We start from the raw sequence: 14,627 nt of genomic DNA on the forward strand, positions 1-14,627 counted from the left end.
CCAGCGCTAAGCCTCAAAACTATAAAGTTTGTCCTGAGGGTTAGAGGAGATCACATTAAAATTAAATAATAATAAAAAAGAGGGTTTAGCCACCTTGGAACATGAATGTGCTCAGAAAATTAAAGCCCATGTACTCATTAGGGTGGTGTGAGAGGAGATGAGTGCCCAAAATGAAAATATTTATTTAGATACATGAAATTTTGGCCTATGATGACACTAGAGGAAAGGTCACCAAAAAGATTAGGAATCATCCTCTGGTGATGATGAAAAGCAAATTTTATATATATCTGGCCAGTAACTGTCCCAGTTCAGGATGGACAAACCAACACACTGGAGCAAAAATGTGTTATTGCTAAGAAACCAAACCTTCAAAAGATCTACTTCATCTTTTCACTCTTCCCTGACAGAGTCAGTAGCTGAAGCAGAACTGTTATGAAATTAGATAATTGCGCAATGTGGGTTGAGCATATCTTCCTCAGTCTGTTACTGGTTGAAACAGGAATGGCAGATGTTGGCCCTGCAGAAGACAGAAATGGTGAACCACCCTTCCATAAACTTAATGACAGGCTAATTTTGCAGAGAAGCCATTTGTGACCACCACAAGCAATGTCCTGTCTGGTGGACTGAGCTATCAGGGAAAGGGACTGAAATGAGGCCAATACAGACACACACAAAAATCAGTGTGGAAATTATTACTCTCCCAAGCCAGTTAAGAGTGGGATGGAAAGTCTGAATGTAACGTGTTGGAATTTGTTCAACAAATCACTTAATTTGTCCTGTCCAACACACAACTTCTCTCAACTGTGAAACAAGACACAGAAGATGCCCTGAAATTATGACCCCTCATAAAGGCTAAGGGTCAGTGTAGCTGATGAAAGGTGAAAAAAACTCAAACTGCCCTGAAGTTACATACCATGAACTCACTCAAGGCTATTTGTTATGTGGCTCCAACAGAAATCAGGTCAAATAAAATAAATACTTAATAACATGATTTTTTTTCTGATTTTGTCTGGTTTTAAACATAATTGGGACTGATATTCTAAAGCTACTTTCAACCAAAAATTTAAAGCTGCTTTAATCATTTTTTGACCACTAGAAGGCAGAAAAACATCAAAACATGCTTACAGATACACAGCCACCATCACATCCACATCTTATAAATTTGTTATGGCTAGAACTCTGAGCAATGCAATGCCTAATGACAAATCCAGCAGACACAGAGCAATTGACATTCATTTGAAGTCATGTTTCTGAGGACCTGACAAATCTAAGTCCAATATTCACTCTCCTTGCTGCTCTCTTGAGAAATATGTTTGGCTCTTTAGCTGCTAAATGCTCCACTTTTTTACCAGTTAGTCTCTAACTCTGTCTGCTGTTTGAAGCGGGGCAGGTAGAGTATAGTGGGTATAGTGGAGCTTATTTGCTAAAAACAGCTTCATGCTGCAGCTAGAAACAAGGTTGATGAGAGCGCTGAGACTGAAAATAAACATTAAAGTTGTGAGCCTTAAAAACCAAAACAAGGGAATAAAAGAGGCTAAAAAGCTCTGTAGAGTGGCAGATCTGAGGGCAGACACCAAGGGGAGAGTGCTAGAGTTGAGATATAGACGCATGAGAGTGGCATGCTGCAGATGAATGCACAGAGCAACTTGTTGAGGCTGTGATGCACAATGAATGATAACCCTCATCCCTGAAGTATTTTGGTTTAGTTTCTATCATGCGTCTATTTGTTAACCCAAATGCACAGTGTACAGTTGCCAAAACGAGGAGAGGACTGGAGCAGACCTGAGCAGGGCTGACCCGATCACACAGTTGAGTTGATGACATTGCGGGGAACAAGTGAAGCGATGGCGGAAAGCTAGCTGAGCTCACCTGCTGCAGATAAGGCCTGCATCCTTTCTTGAGTGGCAAACAAGGCATTCAGTGTATGTTGTGGCCTGTTAGTACCTGGTACAGCCCTAAGGCTCAGTGGTAATTATATCCCTTAGACCTAAAAACAAATAATTTTACCTATACTACCTGTGCCATGACAGTCCCCCAACTTTATGAGAGTGTAACAAATTTTGTTTCTAAAATAGCACTGCTCACATTGCTACACATTACACCTTACTATTGTGTTATACTGCACCTTATTTGGAGGTGTTTCTATTATGGCAGCACTGACTGCACATAGTATTTTGCCCAAAATCAGACTGAGACCAGCTCAGCTTGCATTGTCTTAAGATCTGTAGCACTTCTGGCTGCTCATGGCTGCTGATGTGTATAACCAGACGTGTATGCAAAAATACCACTTGAATTCCCTTGTGCACGCTAATATTAAAGTTCTCTCTCTAAAATCGAAGCTTGTTTTTTGTTGAGCCTTTATCACACTAATCAGATTGGAAACTGTCAGTGCATTAGCTATATTGTGTCAGTGTGTTGAAAATGTAGAGGCTAAACCAGGTAACAATGCTGACCTTCTGTGACCTTGTTAGGTCAGAAATGCTCCTTAAATATCCAGAAGAGTCTATGAATATTTAATTTAAAAAGACACAGCTAACCTCCACTGGCTTTAGGTTCTGCTTGTAGTGACAAACCCACAGTAATTTATAACTTTGTAACTCTGCCCCATCAACGCTGTGGAAAGTTTTTGTAATTTTGGTTTCATGGCCCACAAGTTTACTGTTTGATTCAGTCTTATCGCTCCTTGTTTCCAGCAGCAGCAGGCTGCTGTTTTCAGTGAAAATGCTCTGATAAAGCCACTGTACACTACCACTGTACAGGACCAAACAGCAGATAGCGACTAGCTTGCTAAACACAGTAGAGCATTTAGCAACTAAAGAGTCAGACATTTTTCTCAAGAGTTGGTGGAGCCCAAACCAGGGCTAAATGAACAGAGAATATTGAACTTACATTCATCAGGTGGACACAAACACAACTCCAAATGCACGATAATTCTGCTCTGTGTCTGCTGGATATAGTTTGCTAATACATTAGCTATGTCAACTTTACAAGGACATAATATGTCCATTGGTACATAATATGAAGTGTGTGATTTGAAGCTTGTTGGGGAGTTCAACAAAACCCCCTGATTAATGTGGCCTTAATGTTGATGTTAAGGGCTCAGTATACTTCAAAACAAAGTGCTTTTTGGATTGTCAAACAGCTTCTGTAACCTCTTCCCTCCACATCTTTCTGACGTTGTAGTAGGACATGCCCACAAGCACATCCCACAGGTTCCATCACTCTTATCATCTAGACATAAACATGCATGCAAAACAAGTTTACAGTCTTGACATAATGACTGTATCATGGCACTCTGAAATGTCAGATGGTATCACTTGCCTGCAATGGAATTTCCACTTAACTGGCTCTGATGCTATCTTCCCACCCTGTGAGCCCTCATCACAGAGGCAGCTTACACAGGGGTAACTCCATCCCCCTGACTGAGTTAAAACAACAATAGCCATCTCATAAAAAAGCAGACACTTCCCTTCAAATATTTAGCCATTTGGAGGCTCAAAGACAAGACAATAAATGAGACTGGGAAGGTCGTGATGGGGGGACGGGCTGAGTGTTTTGCATTTTATTGGCTCTCTGATAAGCATGTGCATACCACGCTAGGTCTGTGGAAAACTAGGGTCAGTCTTGAAAAAGAAAGCTTTTGGATGCCTGTAAAACAAACCTCTAGTGTCAATTGTTTATCTTTCTCCAAACCAGCTCTTAGTCATTCTTTCCTTCACCCAAACAGTCTACGGGAAGATCAGAAATGTGGAGCAGAAAGGTACCACACAGCAGAATATTACAGAGATTTAACAAACGAGAAAACTCTGCTCCCATTTTCCTCTCTTTTCCTCTTTGGCCCCCGTCTCTGAACTATGATTAACAAAGCATCTGCTGTAGGAGGAGGGACAGACTATTAGTTTGAAAAGCCTGCTGTTAACATATTTCCACAGACCCATGGCAGACTGTAAAGGCCAACCACCGCTTACTGAGGGCTCTCAGCATATTTTACTTGTCTGTTACCATGAACAGATATGCTTCAGTTTAAACAGATCAATCAATCAACACAAACTTACAAAATGTTACCCTTCTCTTTTTGCTACACATCTTCAGTCAATGTTTTTCAGTCTTATTCTCTTCTTTTTTCCTCTTGCAGGCCTACTGAAGTGTAAAGTGAAGCTAGAGTGAAGTCCACTGACCCATTCTTCTGCTTCTGTTACTGCTAAATAACAGCATTTGGCTTTGTGGCCTCTTATAGGGTGACGAGTTTGTCACCGGAGTAATTATAAACATTCAGTAGTTAATTCTAATTAGTTAATGAATGCTTAATTTTTTATTAATAATTGTATGCAAAACTATAAAGTGATTGATTAAATGTGCTTTTAAATTATTCTGTTAAAAAGGATATTGGCAAAAAAAGCTACAAAATGGTCATTACATGTGCAAGTTAAAGGAGTATTCCAACGATTTAGCATTGCACTCCTATAACATTCTCGGAGTCATGATGGACAGTTTAAAAAAAGGGATCAAAATCAATGCAGCAGAATCAGAGATATTGTCTTTTTTATTCCACATATTCCTCAAGCAGCGATGAGGAGCGGGCTACAGACACCCCCAGATTTTTTTCATTTTCAAACTTGTAGTTGTTAGACTCTACAAGTGACATCACTGGAGGACATTTATCAGACTTCACACAGTTCCCTCTGGAGACACAAAAGGCTTTACACAACGTTTTTCACAGATGCAGAAGTACTCCCCAACACTTTGATGTGTAAGATCGGTGGAGTTCCCCTTTAATCATTCTAGTTAATTTTTTGTCTCTAAATGATGATTTGGGACTTTTTAAATCATTTAACATTGTTGTTTTATTATTCATAGAAGTGGCCCATATGGATAAAAAAAACTTAATTTTAGATCATGATATCTCTGTTTTTGGTTAAACCAGTGAGTTAAATACCTGACAATTCAAAGTACTTCATCATATCAATACAAAATCATAAAATGCCAATATGGCCATAAATCAGTCCTGGTCATTGATTTGCAACAATGCCCACAATGGTCTAACACAAACACAGATATTAAACTGATAGCTACCAAGCACAAATGTATGACAAAATCTCTGATAGCTGACAAATTTGCATTGTCTCAGTAGTTTATATTGTCATATCCCCAAAGCTAATTATCTAATTTACTCCTGTCTTTCTATCTTATTCCATCTTACATTTCTTTTTTTGCTGTACTGAATTAGGTACTGTTGATTTCCCTTTAAATTTCCTATTATTATCTTAAGTTTGGAAAAACAAATTTCACACTGTATGTCATTATCACATATTTAACCAACTGTCAATCTGCTCCAACTCTAGTGATAGTGATGATGTTTCCACTGAATTAAATATTCAACTCCAAGACTCCGTGGTTTTATGGTATCCATCAAAAAGAAATACGTTTAGGTGTCGGGTGCATCATTTTGTCCACATTCCCCCAAAATTCAGCAGATTCGGGCAGATTCGGTATCTTTGGAAACTTTGTTGTCTCCACTAGAATTTAAAATTAAGTTCTGTGAGTTTGAGCAGAAATCCTACGTGAGTTTGTAAAGATGGAAGGATCACAGAGATTGAGTCAAATTTTTAATGCTGGACTTTTAATGGGACTGTTTTTCAATTGTGGTATTAATACTTCAGCATAAGGTAAATTATTTTAGTATTTTTCCACCGCTGTGCAAAACTGATGAAGCCTCTTGGATGAGCGGCATTTTCTACAATACAAAGGAAATCCAGCAGCCTTTAACTCACTATTAGTACGTATGCTTTTAAATACACCACTATGAGCAAATGCCTGATTGCTATACATATGCATGGGATAAAGGGTTGCGGGGCGAGGGTGTTGGATGAGCCTTACTTTGATTATCACTTGTTAATCAAAGGTAACAATGAATACAGATTACTGAGTGAAACCTTGTATCTCCATATTTGGTGATCTTCATGCTTTTAGATCAGCTGTTTGGCTCATGAAACTCTTTTATAAATGCTTATATGAAAACTGCATCACTATCTGGCAGAACGCACATCTGTTTTTCTGTTTCCTAAAAGGTCTTCATCGGAGAGATAAAAGGTTTTCACCATCATCAGCAATTTGCTTTGATACTGAAAAATCCAAGATCCAAGAGAAACTGTGCTGAGCTGCACATGTTTGGAAAGAACCCTGTTTCTATTAATTAAGTTAAGGAGGAATGTGTGAGGGATCCAGTATCCAATATACATAAATACAAAAAAGCCCCTCTGAAGACAGTTACACAGGTAGAGAAGTATGCGCCATAAAACATGAGAACACATCCTGGAACACTTTAACAGGACACTTTAACAGACTCAAACTGCCTGTGGCTCCAAATATCTTCTAATCCAAAAAGACAATTGCCAGGCACATGTTGGAATTCAGAAAGATTAAAAACATCCACAACTTCTTCTTCACGCACAGATAAACTTAGACTTTTATGTTTTCTCCAGCAAAAAATTCTTGATTAATAACTGTTTTGACAAAACGTCTTAAATATACAAACTAAGACACAAAAGGCCTGGCAGTTTCAAGTGCTCCAGCTAACCTTTGACTTCTGGGTGTGCGTAGCGGGGTTCGAAGGGGTGGGGCTGTCTCTCCCTTAACAGACTATACAATTTATGTAACACAGTTCAAGAGGTGATCCTTACCAAACAACTGATAAAACCTCCCACCACAAAGCTCCCCAACACACTGTGTGTTCTGTCTACTGCAGACTAAATCTGCCTGCCCTTCTATGAAATCTAGCCAGACTAATTCGCAAAGACATGCTCTACCCCCCTAAAGTCCCCACACTCACACTATAAATTCACCCTATTTGCTAAAATGAACTTCTTTGGTCAGTAGGGACCACTCGACACAGAAAGCAACAAATTTACCTTCCAGTTGTAAGTTCCTCCCTAAACAGCAGGGACTGATAACTGTCATAACAAATGGTTATCAGATTTCAATCATCGATCATCATTGATTAATTGACATATTTTACCATCTTAAAATGTGAAAGTTAGGTATGGATGCATGAAGGTAAGAAGGACCATGTTCCTATATAAGCCACAACATTAAAGATAAATGACATGGTGGAGATGGTGGCTACACAATGTTTTTTGTACTTTTATATTTTTAAAAAAGGGAGTAAAAAAGGCATGTATTTTGACTTACAGTGAGAAGGTCTAATCATAATGTACTCCTCATGATGTTTTAATATTTTTGTCACATTCCAATGTCTGAATATTCTTAAGAATTTTAAGTTGATTAAAAGGGTGTACTTGCACTATTATGCTTATCATTATCATCAATGGCATAAAATTGTCTTAAAATAACAATAATACATTCTTTGTGACATTTTTTATATATAAAGTATGTACATGTGATTTTGAAATTATATTTGTTTATCATGCAAGTCAATAAACACACTTTTGCTAAAACGTATTTTGCTGCTGTTGTTGATATCTGCCATGATTGATTTCCTCAGCCTTAGGATTACAAGTGTCTAGGGTCACGAGAGGGCATGAGTGGGAAACCCACTGCTGCAACATAAATTCAATTTCATATATATGAGGCCTTAGAAAATGTGTTTATGTGTATTTTTCTTCAGCTGAGCAGGGAGTCCCTGGTGGTGCTGCTGGACCTGGATGGGCTGCCACAACAAAGACCCTCGTGTCGTCTATCAGTGGGACATTATCTGGGGTGATCTCCAGAGGGTGTTCGGGGTGTCTTGTGGCGAATGGCCACCACCTCCTCATTTACTCTGTGGGCGATGCGGTAAATAGCGGAATGAGGCAATCCAAACCCTCTGGAGACCACCCTGTGTGATGCCCTGCTTGCCAGCCAGCAGAAGATAAACACCAGGGTCTCAATTGTGGCACCCCATTCATGTCACCGTTCCTGGTTGACAAGGTCCAGCAGCACTGCCAGGGCCTCCCTGCTCAGCCGAAAAACAGGCTGTGTGTCTTGCTGGTTAAAAAACCTGTCCAGCACAGGAACATTGATAGTTTCCCCTACAGTATGAAGACTTCCTGACACAATTTATGGGAGTATATGCCGAACTTTAACCTCCTCACCAAGCCTATCCCAACCTGTGAGCTGGCCACATCTACATTAAAGCAACAGACACATTCAAAAATGCATCCTTATCTTTATCTCTTACCTCCCCAACAGTTTCACATCATCCACTGCCCCTCTGAACTGTGGAGTACTTCAAGGCTCTGTCCTTGGTCCCCTTCTATTCGGTATCTACATGCTCCCACTTGGCTGAATAATACGTAATCATAATATTTCTTTTCATTACATGCAACTATATGTATCTGTAATATCAGGACCAACAAACACTTTGACATCCTTAAAAATTGTCTGATTGACTGTTGGATGTCTAATAACTCCTTCCAAGTCAATGAAGTAAAGCTGAAAAAGTCCTGTTCGGGTCATTAAACTCATTAGAATTTAATTAATCTAGTTTGACTTGACCAGGCACCCTCTATTAAGCATAAGGAGCAGATATAGTCCAAAAATGGACCCAGACAGAGGACATGCATGCAGTTCTTTTTTATACTACACTGGGTGTCTGCATACATGGACTTGTTCATATGTCTGTCGTTGCGGGCATAAATTACAGTCCATGCTGTCATAAATTTTGGGCTATGTGCTGGCAGTCCGCAGGAACCCATTCGTGTTTGTATTGTTTCAAAAACTGGATAATTTGTATCTCTCTCTGATTTGAACTGGTTTTAACTCTCTGTTTACCTCTGTTACAGTTACCCCCAACCTCTGGAACAGCCTGCCTGTTGAAATTTGTCTTGCTACTTTGTGACTTCCCTTAAACTAATTTTTATAAACTTGTATTTCTGCATTGAGTGGTGTTTCTGTGCCCTGTCTCTTTTAACTATTTTGATAAATTTGGGTCAACTTTATGGATTCTTGTGTTGTCCCAAATGTTTCTGTAATTTTATTGCTCTGGCATGTAGCAGTATCCTTATAAACCAACATGGCCTAAAAATCCTTTGCACTAAGGGAAGCTTCAGAAAACCTTGGTTTCTCAACTTCATACTTTTGTCTCTGCTTTTGTCAGTTTTCTTCTATAGTTGTTCCCTCTTCTTTCTGTTCACCTCTTCAGCACTGTTATGTACTCAGATGCAAAATGTCTGTCCTGTTTACACTTCACACATAAACATATACAGAAGGTTGCAACAACACAATGAAGCATTAGAGGAACAGGGGGTTCTACAGTCAACCCATGTCATACTACCTTTCCTCCTACAAACACTTGTAGGCCTTGTCTGTTTCTGCTTACCAGCTCCAGTAATTAGCAGCATATGTTAACATTATGCCTCTATGGTTTCTTTTCAAAATGCAGTCTAGATAAGCAAGAATGCATGTTGTAGTCAAATACAGTCTTTAAAGCAGCAGCACTGGCACAGATATATTCAAACCTTGCTCTATGATTATTTAAACAACTGATCACCAAATAAACAGGAATTTTGTACAAACAGCCAGCAAACTAATATGTCTTAAACATGCAACTTTTGTAGCAGTATGTTAACAAAGTCCATCCTGTTTATGAGTCAACCCACAGTGAGCCCTGTCAATGGGAATGTCTTGCATTGCTCTAATTAGTCCCAAATCCAGGATTGTAATTAGTACCAGACCCAAGACATACCAGCATAGAGCAGTATGCTTCCTGACAGTCATTTCTTTGTGTTGTCACCTCACACCAACAAATACAGGAAAGAGTTAAAAAGCTCTTCAGTTCTCACATTCCTTCTCTTGCCACAGTCCATGTTCACTGATGAATGCCATGGATAACCTCTGAGCTGGCAGTGATAAAAGACACTGCTTTCACATAAGAGACTGGAGACAGTACACGGCTGGCCAATCTATGTGATACGCCCCTAGGGCTGGGCAATGTACTGAATATTCACAATATCTGTGATAATATTGTTGGACATCCAAAATGATGCAGATAGGTTGTTGCAGTTGCTGTAATGTAATACGCCTGAATAATAAATATATAATGGTATGGGATATATAAAACTACTTTTGCTGTAGTTTACTTAAACTTGGTGCAGTCTGTCATAACTTCCAGTCACACCCTTAAGCAACAATATACACATTTTTAGCTTAAAAGTACTACAAGGAGTTTTGAACTAGTTATGAAACAGTCTCAATTTAATACTGATGCATCTATATGACCTACATAAGCAAACAAGACCATCAGCGAGAAGATCGGCTATTTCTATATAGTTATTCTAAATGCCTGTCACCGGGTCCGATTCCCCGTGAAATCAGATGAAACAATTTAAGGCAGGCAGACCGGAAGAGCCCCGGAAGAGTTTAGAGAATTGCAGGATTTGAAAGGATTCAAAACTGATCCTGAATTGGCCCTCTTCCTCCTAGACAGGTATGTAATATGTCTATTTTATTTATGAAATACTTTGTGAGACGTGGAATGGAGGTATAGTCACGGTGGACATTACTGTAATAGAACTGGCTTATGATGTAACATTTTATGTTGTTATTAATCTTATGTAGTCACAAATAGATACATTACCTCATCACTATGCATCCTGCAAACAGCTGTGTTTATAAGAGAAAAAAAAGTTGCGTCTTTTTTTCACTCGCTTCCAAAAAGAATGCACACGCTAGCCAATTCAAGATCTTTACACTAGGTGGTGCAAACACTACCACTTTTGTCCACAGGGGCCGCCAGAATCAACACAAAATGAAAGTTCCTTGAAGTTGCTTTAAGTAGGTCTTCAGTATGCTCGTAACCAGCACCAAGGCATATTTGAGTGTTGGGAGGGTAAACAGAGACAAAGCCTGAACCAAAGCTTACATTAATTGTGAGCAGGCATGTGAACTTTTTTTTCATTTCCACTTTAATTAGTCTGATTTAAATTGGTGTTACTCAAAGTCATAACACCAAGTACAATTTAAGTACAAATTAAGAGTTTTACTACCAGGACAGAGAATTTTGTGCCCAGGTATATTTACAGAGATGAGGTTTACAAGAAGTTTGTTTAATGTACATCTTGTTTATTGAAATTTGTATGTCTTGTCTGCTCTCACCATGTCTTGATAGTATCTCCGTTTAGTGGGGGTGCTATTGCACAAACTGACCATCACTCATTCCCTGAGTATGCTGGTGTTTACTGGCAGCAGGCTGAGAACATGCCAAATGCAGTTTCATATGGACTGACCTGCCTGTGTTAAAGCGTAGTATGCTTCAAATGAATTAGGTCACATGACGTGTTTTCCAACCACGACTAAAGTCAGAGTGTTTCTGCGTGTTCTGAATGGCCACACACAAAGGCGGAGTGAAAAGCCTGCTGTCATAGAGAGGGGCAAGACATGAAAACATGATGAATCGTACAAATGGGGATATCAGATCATACTTTCAGACAATCTATCCTCAGAAGAGTTCATAGTGTTGCACTCAGTTGTTCACACGAAAAGTGAAAATATCCTGTTAAAATCTGCTCTCTCGTTGCTTTCTTACCTCCACACACCTGACCAATCACTGTGTGAAGTGGGCATGACTATTATTGTCTGTTTCAGAAAGTTACAAAAATTGTCAGATGCAGTTTTCAGATGCAGTTAGATGATCCAACAAACACATACTAAACACCCCCCTCCCTCACAGACCAGTTATAATTTGAATCTGTTGACTCTCTCTACCTTCCCTGACTCAAAACGTGTCACTCTTACCACTTTTCAGAGAAAAACCTGTGCTTGACCCAGTCATAGCAGATGGCTCAACCCTCCTTGTTGCACATACACATAATGGCATTACAGCTGTTTCCTTTTATAATAGAGATGTTTGGCAAAGTCTTTCTGGGCCAGAGGGCATCACAATCTGCAGTTGTGACCATGGCCACTACGCAGAAATAGCAGTACAGCTCAGTGCTGTTGTTGGGGGCTTCGTGTGGCCCATTTAGACTGATACTATAATATTTATCCCATGTTACATTGCATAATATTGGAGTTTAATTTCACCCAAGTGGTTGGATGACCAGGAGTTCTAGTTTTTCAATTTGTCATCATTTACAACTGCATGTATCAAAGACTGCATCTCTCTGGGGCTCGGTCGTGGTACAGGTCTGTGTTTATCAACACAATAACGCCCTACAGCCTTCCTCAAGCAGTTTCACACTGCTTTGAGTGCTTGTCACCAGCCAGCAATTAGCTACAACTTAGGAAAAAGTCACCACTCTTGCAATCAGGATGACTAGACACTAGCACTGATGGAAGAAGGTCGGCTATGAAACCCTGTGATGAGGCAGCTGAAAAAGTAATATTAAACGTACCCCAGGTGAAATTTGGAAGAGAAAACTGTAATTAATAGAACACTCTCAGGCTTCTCTTTGGAGGGAGGGGCAGTACATGTGATATACAGTTTACAATACACTCTAAAGATAAATAAATAACTTTATTAATCCCCATACACAGGAAAAAAAACAATGAACAAGGAAATAAACACAGAAATCAGTGGTGGAAAGGAACGTAACACATTTACTCAGCTGTTACCCAAAAAACTATAATGAAATATTTCACTTATAAACTGTCTCGAGGACATTCATAAATGGATCGCTCAAAATTTCCTTCAGCTCATCTCAAAAAGACTGCAATACTTTTATTTGGCACTGATTCTGCCAACACTCAAATTACAAACATACTAAGTTCATACTCCCATTTTATTACCTCACTTAAACAGCCATATCAAATCTGTCTTTCAGTCATGGTTTTTCAACTTGGGAACATTTCTAAATTAAGCCATTCCTGTCTACCATCAACCATTCATGTCATTCATGCTTTTATTTCATCGCGGCTACATTATTGCAACTCCCTTTTTTCTGTCTGCAGCAAAGTCTCTCTCCTCTCTACAATTAATCCAAAATACAGCCGCCAGGATTTCAACAGGTACCAGAAAAAGAGAGCACATCACACCTGTCCTGTCATCTTTGCACACTGGCTGCCAGTTAGTTTTAGAGTTTATTTTAAAAGTTTACTTTTTTACTATACTTTTACTTGTTTTACTTATTTTTTAAACCCCAGAATGGTTTGGCCCTAAGCTATATTTATGACCTTTTAACTCCCCATGTGCCACCACAGGCCCTGAGGTCCTCAAATGCTGCTCTCCTGGTGGTTCCTAATTCCAGACTAAAAAACAAAGGTGACAGAGCATTTGCTATCAGGGCCCCCAGACTTTGGAACAACCTTCCAGAGGAGATTAAAATGGCTAAGTCTAACTCTTCATTTAAGTCTCTTCTCAAAACGCACTTTTATAGTCTAGACTTCCTGTGATCCTCTATTTTACCTTCCCACACCATTTGTCTTAACGTTTTATTTTTATTGTTATGTTTTATTACTGTGTTTTATTGCTAATTCTATCGATGGTGCTATTGTTCTTAGTGTTTTTATGTTTAACTCTTGATTCCTGTTGTTTTTACACTGTAAAGCACCTTGTAAACCTTGTTTTGAAAAGGTGCTATATAAAATAAATTATTATTATTATTGAGTTTCAATTTTATGTTACTTAATACATACCCTGAACACTTCCCACATTTCCACAAACTCCAGATTAATGGACTGACCTATAGCTAACTCCTCTGGCTTGTCCAGTGCTATGCATTGCTTCACTTCACAGCTAGACAGGAAAGGGGAAACATGGACAGGAGGTAAACCAGAGTGTAATAGAGTAGATGGTGTGGGCAATAAAACTTTGGGAAAAGCTTGTACTGTGTGTGACATGCAACAGTTAATCATCTCTCCTTATGTTTGTGTTACATCAGTGCCTGGCCTGTAGCTAAATAACAAAGCCATTAGTTCATACAGAAGCTACTTCAAACCACAGACAGGTTCCGCCTGTATTTATTAAACTGAGTCTTGGGGCATCTGATTCCAACAGCATGAATAGTTTGTTTCCCCTAACTAAGAATGAGACTCCACATGAATCACTCTCACCTGCTGTTTTATGTCTGCTTTCTAAAATGGTTTAAGGAAAGGAGCAACACTCCAAAAATTCACTGGTTGGGATGGTTTTGCTTAGATTGTAGCAACAAGTTGTATCATTAAAGGAAAACTACAGTCTTTATAACTGGTTATAATAACATTGTACTCACCAAAGTAATAGCTAAGAACTCTCAGTAAGGCTACATCACTAAAATTAGGTTCAACTGGACCACTTTAGGAGGAGAAAACTGAAAGTGAGCGCAGTGATAATCCGTCATTGCAAAGGACAACTGTGTGCACAGTAGATATAGTATGTCAAAGTTGAAGCAGGAAGTACTTCTGCGAACTACAATGAAGGATGTTTACAACAGACAATTTGGGTAAAAAAAAATGTACCATTCACCTTCATTTTCTATTCCAAATAAATCTGCATAACCTGGGATTATTCAAAACTTTTCGTTTCTAGCTAGACCTACATGTAGCAAAATTGCCGCATTCTGAGATCTCAGCAGTTAGGCTGCATTCAGACTGACTTGAGCCCAGTGTGAAAAAAAACCGCAGCCCTCTCATTCATTTGGTGGTGCCAGTCCGCTTGCAGGGGTACCAACACAGGTGGCTCCAGCAAAACAACACTGGGTCGTGCAGCAAAAAAG

The 14,627-nt window shown here is 39.2% G+C and overlaps 1 protein-coding gene across 2 annotated transcripts in view; it reads right to left on the reverse strand.

The window, feature by feature from the left end:
* The window catches only part of ror2 (receptor tyrosine kinase-like orphan receptor 2), a 79,106-nt gene that overhangs the window by 54,118 nt on the left and 10,361 nt on the right, over positions 1 to 14,627 (reverse strand). The window lies entirely within an intron of this gene.

This window comes from Siniperca chuatsi, linkage group LG18, assembly GCF_020085105.1.
Source record: "Siniperca chuatsi isolate FFG_IHB_CAS linkage group LG18, ASM2008510v1, whole genome shotgun sequence".
NCBI lineage: Eukaryota > Metazoa > Chordata > Actinopteri > Centrarchiformes > Sinipercidae > Siniperca > Siniperca chuatsi.